This window comes from Nicotiana tabacum, chromosome 19, assembly GCF_000715075.1.
Source record: "Nicotiana tabacum cultivar K326 chromosome 19, ASM71507v2, whole genome shotgun sequence".
NCBI lineage: Eukaryota > Viridiplantae > Streptophyta > Magnoliopsida > Solanales > Solanaceae > Nicotiana > Nicotiana tabacum.
The window spans coordinates 111,395,707-111,416,872 of record NC_134098.1 but is presented as its reverse complement, the minus strand read 5'-3'; the positions used below and the strand labels follow the sequence as shown (position 1 = coordinate 111,416,872).

The following is a 21,166-nucleotide window of genomic DNA, read 5'->3' as shown; positions in this document are numbered from 1 at the left end:
TCCTTTAACAAAATTTGTGACCTCACGTCATTTTCACAAAATAAAAAAAATCATAGACTAGAGAGATAGAGGACGGAGGAAGAGAACGCAAACCTTTCGGTCTCTTCTTTCAATTTCACGCCTCATCTTCAATCCACAATCCATCGTCTTAACTCAAATTTTGTCAACTTAATATCTAAACCCAACACTCATCCTGTAGCAAAACCACCGAAACAACATCACGTGATAACCTTGAGCCTCTATTTGTATCTTAAAATTTCCTCTGGTTCGAGGTTCTATTTGGTCAAGGTTTCGATCCAATCTCTGCTGTAAAGATCTATTTCTGGTCAAGCTGTTCTTGGTCTTCTCATTGATCTGATATTGAAGTGTTGCTGCAAAATATTCGAGCCACTAGGAGTTGGATAATCGAGTAAAAGGCGTAATAGTGGATTGAATTAACACAAGTCGAGGTAAGTGACTTATCTAACCTTGTGTGGGAGAAATTCCCCTTAGGATTGGTATTGTTATGATAATTGTGATGTATTGAAAGCCGTGTACGTGAGGTGACGAGTGTGTACAAGGGCTAAATGTGAAAAATTCTGACTTTAAATTGTGTAGATCTCTGTCACATATTAATTAAATTATTCTATCATGTTATATTCATCATTTTTATTCTATTTTCATATGTCCTACTAGGCTCACCTTTTCCTGCTAATTGCTTTACTTGTTTAGTTGAAGTTTTGTTCCCTTTTATTTTGTGCTCATTATTTGAATGTTGAATTCCTTGATTGAGTTGTTAAATTATGGGAATATCGATTATTGAAATTGGTATTAAAATATAAAATTCGTAAATCATATTGAAATAAAAGTGTTAATTTATTAAATATTATTCTGTTGAGTTGTTCACTCTCGAATATTTTGTTGAGATTTTCGTATACATTGTGATTGAGCTGTGAGCTCCTTATTGCGAAAAATATTGTTATTGTTGATTTATTTGGCAAGTCGAAATATTTGGGCAATTGAAATGCGAATTGTGATATTGATACGCATGCAGTGGTATAAGGCCTGGGTGTTGAAACGCATGCGGTAAGATAAGGTGGGTTTGATATGCGTGTCTAGTAGGGTAACTATTAGAAGCCATGCGGTGTGATAAGGTGAGCTAAAACGTGGGATGCTATTTCGGAAAAAAATTGTCACTACCCAAAATCCATTAAAGGTCGTGATGGCGCCGGACACCGCTGTCAGGCAAGCTAAAAATAAATACTTAATTTGGTTCTCATTTTAATATTTTTGAAATCATATTTCCTTCAATTAAATAGTAAAAGATGGAATTTACAGAGTAAATAATAATATTTTTAATAATTTCAATACAGGACAACCCATAATCACCCCAAAACCCGATGTCACAAGTACATGAGCCTCAACTAGGAATGTAAAATAAAATACAACATTTGTCCGGAATACAAATTTGGACAGGAGAAATATAAATACTCTGAAGGAGACTCTGTTAGTTGTGGATGGTAGTATAGAATGCAGCTCACCTAAATCCTAGCCATAACCGCGCCTTTGCGCCCACAAGGTCACTAGACATATATGCACCTGCACAAAAATGTGCAGAAAGTATAGTATGAGTACGTAAATCAACGCGTACCCAGTAAGTATCCCGCCTAACCTCGAAAAAGTAGTGACGATGGGTCGACTCTGACACTTACTAAGGGCTAACAATAAAATACTGATATTATAATTAAGCGTGGATTGTATAGAACGACCTTAAACTCAATAACATGAAGTAAGTAAACAATTCTTTTGTTAATAGGAACTTTCCAAATTTATTTTCGTCATTTAAAATTTTTATATCTCAGGACAGTGAAAGCAATATCAATTTTTATCAATTCCAAAGATATATCATGCGCAAATCATACCGAGGTCGTACGGCCCGATCCAACATAAATATTTAAATTGTGCACTGTCGAGGGTCGAACGACGCAAACCATAGATACATCTATCTACTACTGAGGCGTTCGGCCCGCTCCTCAAAAGAGAAAACACATTAAATAACCAATTCAAGATTTATTAAGGGGCAAATATTCCCAGAATTTCAAATTCTCATTTAACGGTCAAGTAAATGAAGTTTAACCTTTTTACAATTTCTTTATCGAGTTTCTAAATATTTTAAACAATTAAATTAACAAGTAGGGCGCAAACATCGCAAGTACAACATGATATGGGTCCTAGACTACCCGGACATAAGCATAATAGTAGCTACGCACGGACACTCGTCACCTCATGTGTACGTAGCCACCACAAATAGAAACACATAATGATTTGATTTACCTATGGGGTTAGTTGTCTCTTACAAGGTTAGAAAGGAGACTTAACTCGCTCCGAAATTCCAATAGGCTCCAAAGCCTTTCCAACAACTCAAACCAATGCTCTTCGCTCAAAAACTAGTCAATAAAGGTGAAAATCCATAAATATATACTCTAATACTCATAATAATTCAATTTACAACAATTTCCAACTCCGCTCGAAAAGTCTATAAAAATCACCCTCGGGCCCACGTGCCCGGATTCCGAAATTTTTTGAAGATAAACTTTACCCATAATACCACGAACCCGAATATATAATTTATTCTAAATTTCATGTCCAATTTCGTGGTCAAAATCCAAAAATACCAATTTCTAGGTTTTTTTCAAAATCCCAAATTTCCACAAATTTTCAAGTCTAAATCCTTATATAATCCAAGTATTTACTTGCAATAGGTGGGAATCACTTACCTTGACATAGATGACGAAAATCTCCCTTCCAAGAGCTCCAAAAATCGCCCAACCAAATGAAAAAAAAAGAAGGAAAATGGCCAAATCCCGTCTTTTAAAAACCTCACTGCCGAGGCGACCCTTCTTCGCGAACGCGGCACATCCCTCGAGTTCGCGAGGCTCAACAACCTCACATCCATGAATTCTTTCTTCGCATTCGCGACAATCTGATCGCGTTCGCGAAGGCCAGCTGCCCATACCCCTCGCGTTCGCGTTCCCTTCTACGCGTTTGCGTAGGCCAAATGGCCTTAGGGCTATCACCCCTTTCTTTTTCGTGTTCGCGTCGCCTTGGCCGCGTTCGCAAAGGATTGCCCAGCTACTGCCTCAAGTTCGCATCCACTGCGTCGCGTTCGCGATGGCCAAATCCCAGCAACCTCAAAGTTCCTCTTCGCAAACGTGGGACTCCCTTCGCGTTCGCGAAGAAGGAAACCAGATACCAGCAACAGCAGTTCCAAAACAGCTCAAATTGATCTGAAACCACCCCGAAACACACCCGAGGTCCTCGGGACCCCGTCCAATCACACCAACCAGTCCCATAACATAGCAAGGACCTGCTCGAGGCCTCAAATCACGTCAAACATCACCAAAATCATGAATTACATCATAATTCAAGGTTAATGAACTTTAGAACTTCAAACTTCTTCATTCGATGCTGAAACTTAACAAATCACGTCCGATTGGTCTCAAATTTTGCATGCAAGTCATAATTGACATTACGTACCTACTCCAACTTTCGAAATCAGAATCCGACCTCGATATCAAAAAGTCCACTCCCGGTCAAACTTTCCAAAAACCTTCAAATTTCCATTTTTCGCCAAATGACTCAGAAATGACCTACGGACCTCAAAATCCACTTCTGGACGCGCTTCTAAGTCCAGAATCACCATACGAAGCTATTCCCAGGCTCGAAATCCCAATCCGACATCGATAACATTAAAATGCACTTCAACCCAAATTTATGAAATCCTTCCAAAATGCCAACTTTCCACAATAGGCGCCGAAACGCTCCCGAGTCATTCAAAACCTGATCTGGACATACGCCCAAGTACAAAATCATCATACGAACCTATTGGAACCTTTAAATCCCGATTCCGGGGTCGTTTACTCAAAATCTCACCTTAGAAATTTCTTCCAACTTAAAGCTTCCGAAATGAGAAGTTTCTTTCTAAATCAACTTCGGATTTTCCGAAATTCAATTCCGACCACACGTACAAGTCATAATACCTGAAGTGAAACTACTCAAGGCCTCAAATCACCAAACGACGCGCTAGAGCTCAAAACGACCGGTTGGGTCGTTACATTCTCTCCCACTTAAACATACGTTCGTCCTCGAACGTGCTAAGAATTGCTCTAGAGTTGTCCGAAATCATTGTTTAATACCTCGTGCACTTACTCGTGCTACCACAACCTAGTTGAGCACATTAGCTCGAGCAAACCTGAAAATCCTCCCTTTATCTAGTCAAATAAGCCTTAGAGCCAAATTCCAACATCTGAAATCCTCTACCAGGTCTGTTTCCAACAAACGAACACCGTATCCATCACTACACGATGCACCAATACATGATTGCATACCTGTACTGAATTCATACCATGCACCGTGTAACTCACATGACCATAATAACATCCTCTGACAACGATAGTCGAAATCCCACGAATCTGATTCCCATACTTACCTCACGAAGCATATAAGTCCCGTTTCAAATCTCGCAATACTGCCACAACAGAAAGGATGTGTAGAAATTCATAACCAACTTCCGAGTCGATAAATCATTGAGTCCCTCCTCCTGACAAGGACCATTACCCCATTATGAACCAAATAACGATATTTGCTTTTTAATATACCTCATATAATCTGATCGCACTGATCCCAGGTCCAATTATCTCGTCTCACCAGGTATAAGTTATTCTGGCAATAAGCCACCACAAACACTACCAAAGGTCTCATATGATGCCACCATGTGCCAACAATCCACAAACTCGCATGTGATACATAAGGAAAAATAAACTCCGGAAAGAACTGCTCAACCCACGTGACTAATTAAACAACCAAAAAGATGTTATGCTGAAACCACCGGAATGACGGGGCCTCTTATCTGATACCGGCCCTCGCTCCTGAGCACGAACCAACTCGATATGTCTGGCAATATCAACGGCCGCCTGGAAGGAAATATCACTCTTTGTCTCCTTGGCCATCTGAAGCCTGAGAGTGTAAGTGATCCCATCAATAAATCTCCTCACTCGCTATTTCTTATTAGGAAGAAAGATAATGGCATGGCGAGCTAAGTCCACAAATCGAGTCTCGTACTGGGTGACAGTCATACCACCCTGCTGAAGTTGCTCAAACTGCCTGCGATACACCTCTCTCAGGGTGACTGGGATGAACTTCTCCAGAAATAGATGTGAGAACTAATCCCAGGTAAGTGCAGGTGACCCAGCTGGTCTAGTCAACATATAATCCCTCCATCATCTCCGAGAGGAACCAGTTGTTTGAAATGCGGAAAAATCGACCCCATCGGTCTCAACTATATCCATGTTCCGTAGCATCTCATGGCAACGGTCCAGAAAATGATGTGGGTCCTCAGAAGATGCGCCACTGAAATGAACAGGAAAGATTTTGGTGAACTTATCCAACCTCAACATAGCCTCAGAAGATAAAGCGGGCCTATCACCAGCCTGCACCACAACAACCGGCTGAACTACCCCAACTGGCGGGGCAAGTGAAGTCTGAAACTGGGGAACCACATGATCCAGGGTGTGAATAGCGGGAGTCTATGCTCCTCCCGCAGCCCGAGGATGGCTGGTGCCAGCAGAAAGGTACCGGTCTGGGCCACACTCTCCATAAGGCCCACCAAACGGACTAGAGCGTCCTTAAGCACTGAGTGGCTATGAACCCCTCCAGGACTTGAGCTGGTCCAACAGGTACAGTCTGAGCTGGAACCTCCTCATCAAAATCTACCTGAGGCTCCACTGCCAGTGTTGTTGCTCGAGCTCTAGGCTGAGCTCTGTCTCGGCCTCTAGCGTGACCTCGGCCTCGACTTTTGCCCTTAGTCGTAGCTGCCACAGGGGCTCTGGCTCATGTACGATAGTAGATGCAGTGCGTGTTCACTCCATCTGCGAGAGAACAAGAATAGAAGGGTTCAATCAACAATGATAGAATAAAAATCGCACGACAGAGTAAGGAAGAAGTGACATTTTTCCTAAACTCTATAGCCTATGAAAGATAAGTACAGACGTCTCCATACCAATCCTCCAGACTCTACTAAGCTTGCTCGTGACTCGTCCGACCTAGGCAACCTAGTTCTATGATACCAACTTGGCACGACCGAAGTCAACTCAAATGAGTTTTAAGGCACGGTTTCGCATTTTTGTCAAGTTTTCACAGAAAAATCTTTCGGGAAAAAGACATGGACCATTCACGCAAATGGAGGAAGGCTAAACGGAGCTAATCGAGATTTTGAAACACAAAATTTAATGTTAAAATTATAAATGACATATCGGGTCATCACAAGATCGAGGAGAAAAGGTGCTCGGCGGGAAGAGGAGTGTCATCTTAGTTAGTCGAACTCTCGGGAATCTCCTAAAAACTTTAAATCTCAATTCTAAGAAATCATATCTTCTACCAAGATATTTACCGAGAAAGCAAAAGCCCTTTAACAACTAATCAATTCATTTTTTCGCTTTCTATCGCATCATGTAAGACAACTAAATGCACCTCGAGGTGCAGCGGGACTGACGTCTCTTCTGCATTTAACCTAAGACTGGAGTTGAACTCGCGGTGGAAGGAAAGAAGCATGTAAGCCCGTAACTAAAGTCAAAAGGCAGCTGACTTAGACCACTTACGGGGAACACCAGAAAAAAGCCTTTTCGCGGCTCGTCTCGCCGTGATATTCTCTTGAATTCTCAAAAAAAAAATTGTCGCTCCATCCCCGCAGGGGCAGAGAACCCGCCGTTGTCTCGACTGGGGCTTCACTTTTCGATCGCTCTTGACTCTAGCAATTGCGCTCCCTAGACCACTACCATGTACCTTGGAAATTTTTTTAGTGTTCATACATGTATTGATCCAGTCGCATTCTGTGAATAGAGGGATTGACACAAATCTGATCTGAAGTAATGTATTGTCGCAAATCGGCATTTCTAATTCGTGAATTTATAATGATCGACGTGTTCTGCATCAAATCTTAAATAATGCGCACACGTAAAAAGGCTTACCCCGCAGGTTGATTCTTCTAATCCAACTCTATCGAATTGTTAACGATAATTGAATTAACACTTTTTACTTGATTGAGTTTGCCAATTAGAGTATTCTTCTACTTATACAGTTTCTCTTAACACTTTTAATTCTAAATATAAGTTGAAACAAATAATATTGTAGTTACTACTATGTTTCAAGAGTCATTCAAAATTAAGGAAGAAATTAAATAGTTACTTATCAGAGTAGCTTGCAAAATATCTACAAAGGCACTTAAAGAATTAAAAAAAAATTCTTCTAAGCTAACATTGTAAGAAGATTTAAGTGGGGATGAATTAAAGACAGGAAACAACTAGTAACTACAATTTAAGATGTGTAAAATTTTTTAGCTATAACTATTTTAACCAAATAATTTAAAAATTCTATCAATAGTGCATAATTATTAAATGTTGTATATATTATTTATATATTTTGGGGGCCTAAGGCCATTGCCTTAGTGGCCTTAGGTTCCAGCCGGCCCTGCACCAGCCGGCCCTGTATTCAGGTATTCTAAAAACACAAAGGCCAAGGAATTTCTCGGGTCTTTTATTTTAACTCGTTATCATTCACAAGAAAAAAAAATGAACAAAAGCTAACTTGATTTTGGTCTTACTATATATAGAGAGAAAGGAAAAGAATCGTCAACAATGCTTTGGTTGTTAAAAGAGAACTGCTTGAAAGTTAAAGCATAACCATTCAGGACGAAAATTTTGGACCCCGAATACAATGGAAGAGCATGGTGGATCTAAGACAATCAAACGGCGGTGCAGCCGCATTAACTTAAGTTTTCAATTGAAAGAACTTCATCACATATTAGCAGTGGTGGTAAAATTTTAAAGGTATATAACACATACTAAACATCATTTGTCGAGATTTGTTTTATTTCTTTAAATTTTGAACACGCTTGGAAAAAATTTCTGGTTTCGCCGTTGTACATATATATTATCCACTAAAAATGGGTTGAATAATAAACTTTTTAAAAACGGATCAAATATTGATAAGAACCATATTATCCACTTAGAAAATGGATAATAAATGGATACTAACGAGTTTAACTTTTACATTTGTAAAGACTCATATTGGGGTTCCTCGAGCTTGAAAAACCAGAAATTCTCTCAAAATTAATCATATTGTACCATATTATTCGCTTATTAACCCATTTTGTATTCGTATTAAATATGGATCGGGTCGAATAATTTATCCGTTTTTATATTATCTCTTTTCGAGCCGACCGCCCGTTTGCCACACCTACATATTGGCATCCTCTGCTCTAATTATGCTGGTTCACACCGCATAGGGGTAATTAAAGAAGAATGCACTTTTTACTCTGAATTTTTTTTCTACTTCTAAGTTCTAACTAAGGAGGAAAGAATCTCGCTCATTCCACCATATCATTTGGTGGTAAAAGAATACAGGTTAAAAGAGAATGATAAAGAAAGGCATCTTTTGAGCGTTCAGTGCATTAGTTACAAGGGGAATTTTCAGAACACTCCAAGCAGGAAGAAATATTTACATTCGGAGACCCATTAATGCGCATTCAAAAGATAATTTCAATCGGTGTGCAAAAATATTTAAACAACAGAGATTATTTTAGTTAACTCTGTTAAAGCTGAATGACTTAAAAAAAATAACATTTGTAGGATAAACTTTGAGTTAGATGACTTTTTTATTACAAAAAAAAAAAGTAATTTTTTTGTTATAAACTTTTTGAATGATCACCGGTAAATTAAACTTGACATTTGATTCATCAGGACGTTCCTTCAACAATATACTTCACATGATGATCAAAATGGTAGAAGACATAAATTGTACTTACTTTATTCAATTAGTCCTAGCTCTGAAATTGTGAGGGATATTACTTGCACAAAATATTTAAAGCAACGCAATTTGCGAGAGGAAGAGCAAGTCAAACTCAAGCTTTTCAGGGGAAAAGAGAGTTCCAACAGACAAATAGGAGGCTGAGGGGGTTCGAAAGTTTTTGAGTTTCAAATAGGTACTTTGGTACTCTCTACGTTTTAATTTATGTGAACTTGTTTCTTTTTTAATTCGTGCCAAAAAGAATAACTCATTTTCTTATTTGAAAATAATTTATCTTTATACAATGATTTATACTCACACAAAATATATGTACCTCATTTTACACCACAATTTTAAAAGTCTTTTTTTTTTTTCTTAAACTCTATGCACAGTCAAATAGGTTCAATAAGACATATCTTTAGCTTAATATCAGTAATATTCTTATAAAAAAAAAAAAGGAGTGAATTGAATAATAGTAGTAGTATGTTTTTATATCGTAAGTTGTTTCCGAAGTAACGAGTCATATAAGGAAATAGTCAACGAGGCAGTAACATTATTTTATTAATAATTGAGTGGGACTAACAGAGAATTTATCAAAACCATGCAAACTTTTGTATGTTTGTTTGTGGAAAATGAGGAAAGCAAAAGCAAAAGCAAACGCCAACGTACAGCCTCCACTTTATTGATTTGCTAAGACAAAAAGATTCCATCTCCACAAACAGTATTCCGTATCAATCACTGTTCTTACGATTTCTTAACACTGCCATTATTAGTTTTCCAAGGTGAAGATTATAAATGACTTCACAGGTTGAGTTTTGCATAGACAAGATGAATGACCATTTTACTGTAAAGATATAAAGATCCCAATTCTTTCTTTCTTTCTTTCACTAAATCCAGGTCCACAGAATAGTAGAATCTACCACCACAAACTTGAAATTACTGCGTTTCACTATTTCGCAAAATCTAACTTATTGGAGTATATAAAATGAAATTGAAATACAGATAAAGTCTAGAGATCATACGCAATACCCTCTTTTTTCAATAACTATATACTTGCTGTGGGTTTCTCATGACGTTAAACATTAAATTAAACACATACATGAGAAAAATTATTAATATCTGACAACTATTTTTGATCTCATAATTTTGAAAGCTTTTTGCTAACTTTTCTTCTAATATAGGTTTGTCAATGATGCTCAACATTAAACACATTATTTGTAGGAAAAATTATTAATATTCTCACAACTAACAAAATTTTCAACCTATTATTGTTGTGTATTCACTTTCAGGACCAAAGGTATCCATTATCCATGCAAAAACGGATCCATGATTAATATTATTTGATATATATATATATATATATATATATATATATATATATATATATATATATATATATATTAGATTGGAATAAACCTGTCGCGAGCTACATCCGCTCCTGGGTCTATATGTTCTCTCTAGCAGGAGACATGTGGTGTCAAATATGGTGGGGGAAAGGTAAAAAAGTTTAGGTGTTCCTCTTTTTCTGTGTTTTCCGTGAAGATAGAATGGGCAAAAGCATTGAATTCTCAACAGGCAACTTTGTTTTTATCTTTTGTTTTTTCCCTAATAAGCAAGAGGAAGTAAGTTCACAAAACCTACATTCACGTGTAAGACATCACATCTCATTTAGCTCCAAGAGGTCAACATATATTTTCTTTTCTCTTTTGAAGTGTATCTATCTAACCCTCAATATCTTTAATATGCTGTTTTTCCAGTCATTTTTTTAAAATCGTAGTATTTATGAAGGAATTAACCTTTCATGCATGAACTGAGATTCAACGTCAAAAATGAGTTTAGATTGATGCTGGATATGTATCAGTAATGAGCTCCAGTTACTTGTTAAAGCCAAGACACTTCAAACCAAAAGTAATCTTCAAAATGCATCATCTATTTATAATATCCCATTACAGCAAAAGACTCCTTTCTGTTTCCATCTTCTGGTAAACTCAGCCTGTTAGTCATTTGAAGATTATACCTGGATAAAAACATATTAAAGTCTGGTTTTCTTAATTTTAAATATGTGAAAAAGATCTTTGGAAAACACGGTCTAATTTTGAGCTATATATACGAAATTGATCTCTGTGATTGAAGTTATATACCCTATAATATAGAACATATCCACACAAGTAACAAGAATATACAAACTTTGAAATATTATTTTCAAGCACTAGCTAGAACGAAATCCATCACACCTAGCTTCCAATATCGACATGTCTCAAGTTCACAACGTGCGTTCGATCATCTTTTACTAACATATCTTTTTTTTTTCTTTCGTCTTCTTTTACTCAAGTATCTACTTATCAAATTTATTTGTAAAAAAAAGGTTACAATAACAAAATTAACTTGCACGATAGTAGGAGTTACTATAAAACCATGCTTCAAAAACTGTGCATCTTAAAAATTAAGCTGTACACTACTCATCTTTTATAACTGTGCTACATTTTTTCAAAGTTGTATATAGGCTACCCAGTTGCAAAATATGTGTCTGGACTGTACTTATGTATCAGACAGAAATGCAATGGATACAAATATTAGTTTCAGCCTAATATGAATGTATTAACTCATATATATAGAAAGAATAAAGCTCGATTTTTAGCAAAGGTACGTTCTTGACAAGATAAACCCCAATCTATGAAAAACACCTGCTAAGAAAGAGAGAGACAAGTATTTGTGGAGAAAATAAAAAAGGGAGAAAGGAATTCGGAGAAAATTGAAAGGCAGAATCCAGATCTGAATGTTTGCAGAAAGAGATACTACCAAAAAAGCCATCATCATGACCACAATCATAAGACCATGACTATTTACTGACAATTGAAACACACAAAGCATGGCCAAAAAGGGGCTGTAATGATGAAACTTTTTTCAGGTTGGGATTTGAAACAAAAATGCAAAACCTAAATTAAAAGTCAAGATGTTTCATCATTACACCAAAAAAAGGATTGATTTACAACGGACAAACAAAAGCTTCAAAAATTCAACGGAAACAAATAAAACAAAACAATACTTAGGAGATGAGACTTACCCCTGAATACACAACAATATTAGAAATCGCGAAAATTAGGGTCTAGTCTGAATGTCTGATGAGTGAGCAAGGATTACGGTAGCAATCTTTGAGGGGAATGAAGCCTGGTCCGACGACACCAAAATCATGATTCAATATTATAGATCTATATTAATATGCAGATCTATAAAAAATAGAAAGAATTTGATCAAGATTGAAGAATCCTCGAGCCAAACAACATTCCCCACAATAGAAAAGCTTCCTTTTTCCTTTGATAATAATCTCCTTAGATTTGTTGTGTTTGTGATACTTATCTCTCTCAAAATTTGTGGTACTTTACCCCTCCAAAAGTCTCGCCTTTCTTTAAGGGAGATAGGAGAGAAATATGAAAGGGACAGAGAGTGTGAGTGAGTGATGATGAAGAAAATGATTTGTTCTGGGGAGACTATAACAAAGGGGTAAAAATAGAGTTGAAGAGGCCAACTTTAAAAAGGACAAAAGCTAGGGGCAGAGTCTGACCTTACCAGCTGGGGTTTCTTAAATGACCTAACCATTTACTCACTAAATGTTTGTTTATTTTGAATTCTAAAAATTCCTTCTTTACAAATATCTTCACTTCTTAGCTTGCGTTTGATTAATACTTTATAATCATTTCACCATCGTAATCCTGCTAACAGAGTGAACGGACGGTGCAGCTTGTCAATTATAGATATCAACTGCTACAAAAATGAATACTAAATGATTAATAATTGTATCTAGATGTGTACATAAGTCGGGTTGGTTAGGATTTTTTAATTATCAAACCAAATCAATGGTGTCGGGTTTTTAAATTTGTAAACCAAACCAACAAAGTCGGATTTTCAATCTCGATTTTTCTCGAATTTTTCGGGTTTTCGTTTTTTTTCCGATAAAACCTTCATAGCATAAAATATGTAACTTGTGCTCCAAATATTTCTTAAGTCCTAGTAAAATACAACTATATAATGTGTTTTCTAAAAAACTAATACAATAATATGAGATAAGTCATAGCAATATACTGAAATATTCAATAACAAAGATAAAATAATAAAATTATATAAAATAAATATTGCTAATTAATAAGCCATAATAAAAATTAACAAAATCTAAAAATACTATATAGGTCATGCTAAAATAAGTATAGCTAATGAGTACTAATATTAATTACATAACTAAACACTAAAGAAAAAGATAAACTAAGTTATGCACTTTCATTATAAACCAATGTAAAACTAAAATAATTATCCAACACTATTGTGATTCATAGTATTGAATTGAATTTCTTTTGTTAGCATTAGTATTGATTTAAACTTTGTTTGAGTTACTACATTTATGAGCTATAAAATTTATGTATCATTCAAGAATGTTAAGTCTAAACTTGAAATAATACGTTAAAAGATAAAACTGTGAAAAAGTTTAAGAAATATTTATAAATTACATTACAATAAATATTTATATGTATAAATATTTTTAAAAATTATATAAATGTAATATCGGGTTGATTTGGTTTGGTTTCAATTTGACTTTTTTTAGTTAAAACCAAACCATAGTCGAGTTTTATTTTTCAATACTAAACTAAATCACATCGAGTTTTTTCTCTGATTTGACTCGGATTATCGATTTGATTCGATTTAAGTACGCCCCTAATTGTGTCACCTTTCTGAACCCTACAGTAAAACCCGGTTCTTCTATCAAAGTAGCACATGAATCCAAGAAGGCATGTAAACTAGCTAGCTATATGTAGCTGATTTTGCTTGGTCAACAAAGACTAAACTAAAAGACCTCGTGTTTAGAGGAAGCTAAGAGATGACAACTATACTAACGCTCGTTTGATAAGGGTATATAACAATCGTGTTGAATAAGGTGTATTAATAATGCATGAGTTAGTAATGCAAGCACTAATTATGCAGAGATTATTTTTATTCATTTGGTACAACGTATTACTATAAATTAAAATGTATTGCATAATTTTAAAAAAAATTAGTTGTTTATAAAATGCCCTTCATATTCTTTAGCTCTAAGGGATTTTAAGGAAAATTTTGTCTCTAACCATGCTAATGCATGCATTAATATCCTTGGTATTGCTAATATTATGGTTTGCTATCTATTAGTTATACATAGGATAGTATCAAATAGGTTGTGTAAGCAGAGGCGGACCCAGAATTTGAGCGCAACGGGGGCATCGTTATCTTTGACATAGATATGTCAGCTAATAACGATAAAATTTGGCATACTAACTCCTTGAAAACTTAATGAATATGAGTCAGTGACCAAAAGGATGTTCAAAAATATAAAAAAACTTAATCAAATAAGATCAAGATTAAATGTCTATTAAGCAATCCAAGCAGAGTCTCAGTCACTATCGTTGAATCGATAGATGTTCGCTACTTGCTGAAGTGATCCTTGAAAGCAAAACGGTTTTTGGAGTTTTTAATTACTGTTTTGGGGAAATTTTTGGTGAATTACTTAATTTTATACATGTCAAAAAAGTGATAATGCAAACAGAACTGGTGTTGGGCCTCGAACCCAAGTCTTCTGGTGAAGGAGGACATAATGCAACTTATTAAACCAACGGAGCAGTTCAACTTTTCTGTTTGAGGGGCACATTAAAATTATTTGAGGGATTCTTAATGTATATACAAATATATATACACGGTTTTTGTCGAGGCTAACGGATCCTGGTGACCCCTCTTATCTCCATGTAGGTCCGCCTCTGTGTGTAAGTAATAATATAGGATGAAAAAGTGCACCAACAAAAAATTAATAATAACAAAAATTAATACATGCATTATTTTCTGGAAGACATCTTAACAAACGACCCTTAATATGTTCGATAATGATGAGAGAGTGAGAAAGAAAGAAAGGGAAAAAGGTACAGGCAGAAATTAATGAGGCCACACAGTTAAGTCAGAAGAGTAGTTGAGTTGTTGAGATACCCGATAATGGAGAAAATATTAGTATAACATTAAACTTCATATGTTTATTATGAGTTGTCGTGTTGTTAGTTCTCCTTATATGACCATGGGTTTATATCACATAACAGTGTGATTGCATCTACTATATAAGACAATTATTATATACTTAAATCGGTTTGAGATAAATTTCAGAACACATACATTTTTATATTATTAAAACTTGTGTTACAAAGAGGAGTATTGAGTGTGGAGAAGTGATTTAAGGACAACACAACTAGGTAGAATCTTGAATTCTCCAAAGCATATGAGCTTTTGAATTTAAACGACTCCAAAAGAAAATGAAAAGGAAACTATTTGACTAGAGAAAACACAAAGGAAAACTGAACATGGACCCTCGTTTGGCGCGTCCTTTTTGCATAGGCGAAGAAACCGAGGAGGAGGACCGACAGATTGGGTCAGGGCTCCATCTCTTTCTCTCTGTCTCTTTCTCTCCTTTACTCTCATTTTCTCACTCTTCACAAATTGAATGCATTTTTCCATTTATTATTGTATTTATAAATGAGTACTCATTTGTTTCAATTTAGATGAATTAGTTTGATTCGTTACGAAATTAAAAAAAATAAAAAAAATTAATTTTGAAATTTAAGATTTTAAAATCTTAAGGGGTAAAGATTTTGTAAGACCATGACATTTGTGTGATTATAAAAGCTTCTCATTAAGGATAAAATGAGTAAAATGAAGAATTTAAAGTTAAATTATTTCTAATTGTAAAAATATATTATTCTTTTTTAAAAGACTAATAAGAAAAATGTGTCATATAATTTAAAACAGAGGGAACATATTTTGGAATCTGATTAAGATTTTGAAGTTTGCCTGATGCTTCTTATATTCCTCCCGTGTTTTCGACGGACTTTTGGTAGTAAATATGTATTCACTAAGTTTACTTTATGCCGCTTAAAATATATTGAAGCGACAAATATGTGTACGAAAAATACATTTTGTATTTATTAGTTTGTTATAAATTTTAAATACTGGATAAATTTTTACCGACCCGTCTTCCTACTCCTTTTGCAAAGCCAACGCATAAGTGCGCACTCATATATTCTCCTTCTCAACCCTATTACTATCACAATTTGTAGGCGCAGATCCTTATATCTCTACATTTCATAGAGTTGCTTCATCACTTTTAAGAACTCTTTTTCTTTGAATCTTTTTTCCTTCAAAAGCAGATATCACTTGGCATAAATAGTAGATTGCAGAATCCTACAATTATCTATAAATACAGAAGGAAAGTCATCAGTAGGAATTGCATGTTTGTATAACTTACTTATTAGTACTTCAGTTCAACTCATAAAATTCAATAACGAGAATAGCGAGTACGCACAACAGACTCATTATTTACCGGAAAAATTGAATAACGTTAGATTTGTGGATGGTTCTAAGAATATGCAATACAATTTGATATAAATCGCATGGAGAAATGGAAATATGTGTATTGTTGTCTATAAGAACGAAAATAATAAGCAAAAAGAATGAATAAGTAAAACAAGCACAAAGGGATTACTATCAATATCTAGAGGAAGTGATCTTTTTTTTATCTTCCCTCCTAGCTTACAAGGATTCCACCTTTTATAGAAGAGGGTCATTACCAAAAAACAATAAAATAAAACATGTAGTGGAAGACCCATGATGACTTGTCTCTTCCTTGATTCCCGCCAAGATTCTCTTTGTTGGTGTGGTTGCAACGGCTCTTGTCTGTGAGCTCGATACTAGCTCGAACTAGTTACTGGGTCGGGCCCTTCGATCTTGGATCGAGTTTGACCTTCGAGATGGGTATCGCGCATTTTCGACCTCGAAGCAGTGCCTTGCGGATCGATTCGGTCACGGGCTCGATAGAATTATCGAGCTGCCTCCTCGAGCGACCTTCGGGCTCGAGGTTCGTTAGTACCGACCTCAGAACTCACTCCCAAAATCTCATTCCAACTTCTTAACACTCGAACTCGATCGAACGTAGGAAGGTCGAAATCTATTTCGACCGTATACAGATAGTCCCCTCGTTTCTCGAAAAAGGATGTGGCGAGAAACGATATGATTTCCCAGCAGCTCGATCAGATATACACTGATGTTTTTATCGATCCCGACTATGACGTATGTAATGCTCGATCATCTTATGTGTCTTTATAATCCCCGACTTTATCGAGGATACCCGAATTTTTTCTTCCCCGGTGGGAATTGTTAGTTACCTTCGGTCTTTGGTGACCGGAGAAGATCAATCAGTGATGAATGCGGAGGGGCTTCCTGTCTTTTCAACGAGGCCCAACATGCTTTGAATCGGATAACTTCTGATGGCGTTTTCGCCGCTTCTGTACAAAACATTTTGTAAATACAAATCTTTCTTCTTCTTTTTTGAAGAAAAATGGCCTCTCAAACTAAATAGACAGTTTGAATTTAAATCTCTGTTGCCTTCGGGCCTCGTGGGTAGTCCCATTTGCTTTATCGGGCTCGAGCATCCTTCAGCTTAAATAGTCAAGTGTTTGTTTTAATTCGAAGAAATGAGTAGTTTTGCTCGAAATAATGTAGTCGGTAGGCGTAATAGTCGAGGAGTGATGGCTCGAACTCAAAATAAAGGTAGCCCGTAGACTTAGTAGTCGAGTGAATGATTCGAACTTGATGCAATGTAGCCCGCAGGCGTAATAGTTAAAGTAGCCCGTAGGCTTAATGGTCGAGTGAGTGATTGCTCGAACTCGAAATAAAGGTAGCCCGTAGGCTTGGCAATCGAGCGAATGATTCGAACTCGATGCAATATAGCCCGTAGGCATAATAGTTAAAGTAGCTCGTAGGCTTAATGGTCGAGTGAGTGATTGTTCGAACTCGAAATAAAGGTAGCCCGTAGGCTTGGCAATCGAGTGAATGATTCGAACTCGATGCAATATAGCCCGTAGGCGTAATAGTTAAAGTAGCCCGTAGGCTTAATGGTCGAGTGAGTGATTGCTCGAACTCGAAATAAAGGTAGCTCATAGGCTTGGCAATCGAGTGAATGATTCAAACTCGATGCAATGTAGCCCGTAGGCGTAATAGTTAAAGTAGCACGTAGGCTTAATGGTCAAGTGAGTGATTGCTCGAGCTCGAAATAAAGGTAGCTCGTAGGCTTGGCAATCGAGTGAATGATTCGGACTCGATGCAATGTAGCCCGTAGGCGTAATAGTTAAAGTAGCCCGTAGGCTTAATGGTCGAGTGAGTGATTGCTCGAACTCGAAATAAAGGTAGCCCGTAGGCTTGGCAATCGAGTGAATGATTCGAACTCGATGCAATGTAGCCCGTAGGCGTAATAGTTAAAGTAGCCCGTAGGCTTAATGGTCGAGTGAGTGATTGCTCGAACTCGAAATAAAGGTAGCCCGTAGGCGTGGCAATCGAGTGAATGATTCGAACTCGATGCAATGTAGCCCGTAGGCATAATAGTTAAAGTAGCCCGTATGCTTAATGGTCGAGTGAGTGATTGCTCGAACTCGAAATAAAGGTAGCCCGTAGGCTTGGCAATCGAATGAATGATTCGAACTCGATACAATGCAGCCTGTAGGCGTAATAGTCAAAGTAGCCCGTAGGCTTAATGGTCGAGTGAGTGATTGCTTGAACTCGAAATAAAGGTAGCCCGTAGTCTTGGCAATCGAGTGAATGATTCTAACTCGATCTTGTTTGCATAATAAATTTTGAACATAGAATATCGATAAGGAGGAGAGCTTTCTTTGCATGTCATTATACATGGGTTCATATTTTGCGTCAGGGCTCGGGCCAACTATATAAGCATGGTTCGTTTTGACCGTTTGGCCCTTACAGCATTTTCCGTTAAGACACTGTTTGTCATGAAATAACGAAGTAATTTCCTTTGCACCAAACTTGATAATCATCACAGATGCGTTCAATGATAAAGCCTCCCTGTGTACGAGGTTTATTTTAAAGAGGCCACGGATACTTAGCAGTAGTATCGTTTCCGCTATATGGCTGGTATCGATCTCTGGTCGACTTTTGCTTTTTCGTAATGGTCCTAGAAGTCAACTGGTCATCTTCGACTCTTATTTTGGATTGATATCGATTGTGCACATCGGTCCAAGTAATAGCTGGGTACTCGATTAGATTTTGCCTCAGCCGCCGCGAAGCCCTCGAGCTCCGCTCATTTAGACCTTGAGTGAAAGCTTGAACAACCCAATCGTCTGTGACTAGTGGCAGATCCATTCGTTCCATTTGAAAACGAGCTACGAACTCCCTTAGCATCTTGTTATCCTTTTGCATTACCTTGAACAGGTCCGACTTTCTGGTTTCGACCTTTATGGCTCCGGCATGAGCTTTTACGAAGCAATCTGCAAGCATAGCAAAAGAATCAATGGAGTTGGATGGTAAATTATGATACCATATCATTACCCCTTTTGACAAGGTTTCACCGAATTTTTTTAATAATACAGATTCGATCTCATCATCTTCCAAATCATTGCCCTTGATGGCACATGTGTAAGAAGTGATGTGCTCGTTGGGGTCGGTCGTTCCGTTATATTTGGGTATTTCGGGCATACGAAATTTTTTGGGGATTGGTTTTGGGGTTGCACTCAAGGGAAAAGGCTTTTGAATGAATTTTTTTCGAATCTAGCCCTTTTATCATTGGTGGAGCCCCCGGGGTATGGTCGACCCTGGAATTATATGTTTCTACTTTTTTAGCGTTGGCTTCGACTCGTTTTGTGAGTTCCTCGAGCAATTAGTAATTTCGGGAGTAGTCCCCGATTCTTGCTCATTTGGCTTCTCTATGGCTGGTTCCGTTCTGTGGGTGACTTCTCGAAGCTGACTCCGATCTCCTCCACGTTATGGGTGTCTCGAGCTACGGATCGAGTACCAACCTGAATGTTCCTTTCCGGTTCGGAACGCTGATTCGCCTCTAGAGCTATTTGTGAATTGACATCCAATGATACTTCGGCTCGAATTTCGGGTGCTTCGATTCGAGCCTCAGCGCCTTCATAGAGTGGCCTTCTGGTCCCGAGTGCCAAGTTGTTGGTTTCATCTTGAAGGCCGGCTTCGTGGTCGATAGGTGAAGCCATTGCTAATTTGAGGTTGCAAACTGGCTTGTACTTTAGGTTTATATCAAACGATCACTGTTACCCTTAGCCCCACGGTGGGCGCCAAACTGTTTACCGAAAAAATCGGATAACGTTAGATTTGTTGATGGTTCTAAGGATATGCGATACAATTTGATATAAAATCGCGTGGAGAAATGGAAATATGTGTATTGTTGACTATAAGAACGAAAATAATAAGCAAAAAGAATGAATAAGTAAAACAAGCACAAGGGGATTACTATCAATATTTAGAGGAAGTGATCCTTTTTTTATCTTCCCTCCTAGCTTACAAGGATTCCCCTTTTTATAGAAGAGGGTCATTACCAAAAAATAATAAAATAAAACATGTAGTGGAAGACCCATGATGACTTGTCTTTTCCTTGATTCCCGCTAAGATTCTCTTTGTTGGTGTGATTGCAACGGCTCTTGTGTGTGAGCTCGATACTAGCTCGATCTCGTTACTGGGTCGGGCCCTTCGGTCTTGGATCGAGTTCGACCTTGGAGATGGGTGTCGCGCATTTCCGACCTCGAAGCAGTGCCTTGCGGATCTATTCGGTCACGGGCTCGATAGGATTATTGAGCCGCCTCCTCGAGCGACCTTCGGGCTCGAGGTTCGTTAGTACCGACCTCAGAGCTCACTCCCAAAATCTCATTCCGACTTCTTAACACTCGAACTCGATCGAATGTAGGAAGGCCGAAATCTATTTCGACCGTATACACTCATATTTATGAAATTACAATCAGAATTGGTGAGCGGAGTAGTTGATAGATAATCATTATAGTACCTTTTTTTCAGTTAGGCTGAAACTGCAAATAATGGTGTAATTATGAAAATTTCCCTAGAAGAAAAGGAAGAGATTCTCGGTAAAATAGAAGCCGGGAGAATGATAGAAATATGACATTTTCGGTATCAGCATTGATTTTTTGATCTAAGTGATAGAAGTGTAACAAAAAAGTCTCATGCCAGAATTTTAAAGTTTGCTCGCCGGGATTTTTTTTGATCGCCAGAATTTAAAGTATGTTGGTAGAATTTTAAAGCATACAACAATTGTGGTAATCATCAGGATTTAACGGATCATCAAAAGTTTTTAGCATTGTCACTAAAAATTCTTTTGATCGTCATAATTTCTGGTGCTTCAAAATTCCAGCGCTGAAAATTATGGTGATATTCAGAATTTTTGATGCTTCAAAATTCTTGTGGGTACTTTAAAATTTTGGCGAGCGTGTTTTAAATTTTGATACAAAGCTATTTTCTCAAAATTTTCTTAATG

General features: G+C 37.1%; 1 long non-coding RNA gene across 1 annotated transcript; it reads right to left on the bottom strand.

Moving 5' to 3' along the window:
- Positions 1 to 10,673: 10,673 nt before the first annotated feature.
- LOC107775519 (uncharacterized) lies at positions 10,674 to 12,386 on the bottom strand. The gene is made up of 2 exons (XR_001645762.2): positions 11,885 to 12,386; positions 10,674 to 10,837 (listed from the first exon to the last, which is right to left on the bottom strand). It is a non-coding gene; the product is annotated as an uncharacterized LOC107775519 (long non-coding RNA).
- Positions 12,387 to 21,166: the final 8,780 nt, after the last annotated feature.